Source organism: Oryctolagus cuniculus, chromosome 14 (genome assembly GCF_051225735.1).
Source record: "Oryctolagus cuniculus isolate XC-2025 breed Fujian yellow rabbit chromosome 14, ASM5122573v1, whole genome shotgun sequence".
NCBI classification, from domain to species: domain Eukaryota; kingdom Metazoa; phylum Chordata; class Mammalia; order Lagomorpha; family Leporidae; genus Oryctolagus; species Oryctolagus cuniculus.
In genome coordinates this window covers 50,459,899-50,460,578 of record NC_142880.1, presented here as the reverse complement: position 1 = coordinate 50,460,578, position 680 = coordinate 50,459,899, and the positions used below count along the sequence as shown (strand labels likewise).

Here is a 680-nt window from a genome sequence, read left to right as displayed (position 1 = left end):
AAGCACCTGGCTCCTGGCTTCAGATGGGTGCAGCTCCGGCTGTTTTGGCCATTTGGAGAGTGAACCAATGGAAGGAAGACCTCTCTCTCTCTCTCTGTCTCTGTCTCTGTCTCTAACTCTACCTGTCCAGTAAATAAATTAAAAAAAAAGAAAGAAAAACATGCCTGTTTATGTATTGCCCATTTCCTAACTGGTTTGCTTGTTTTGTTGTTGAGTTTTTTGAGCTCTTCATAGATTCTGGATATTAATCATTTTTCAGTTTCACAGTTTGCTAATATTTCCTCCCATTCTCTTCCGGGGTTGGGGAGAGGGGGAGAGAGGAGAGATTGAGAGATTCCAGGGGTTCAAAAACTAGGAAACACTTTATGATTTTGTGTGTCATCCTTGTGCAGGGGTCATGCTAATCTTCTCTGTATCATTCCAATATATGTATACGTGCTGCCGAAGTGAGCACAACTTCAGTCTATTTTTAAATGTATTTATACCACTTACATGATGGCAGTGAACTTTTCTCATTCATTTCATCTTTGACAGCTCCACCCGGTTTGGTTTTGGCATCGTTGTTTGTTCCAGGTACATTTTGTACCCTAAAAACTTATTTAGTAAATTAATAGAAGAGAGATCATTCTAACTCTTTTTTTTTTTTTTTTTTGACAGGCAGAGTGGATAGTGAGAGAGAG

At 39.3% G+C, this 680-nt stretch overlaps 1 non-coding gene across 1 annotated transcript; it reads right to left on the bottom strand.

Moving 5' to 3' along the window:
• Positions 1-347: 347 nt before the first annotated feature.
• Positions 348-454, bottom strand: LOC127492916 (U6 spliceosomal RNA). The gene has a single exon (XR_007922734.2). It is a non-coding gene; the product is annotated as a U6 spliceosomal RNA (small nuclear RNA).
• Between the last annotated feature and the right edge of the window lie 226 nt (positions 455-680).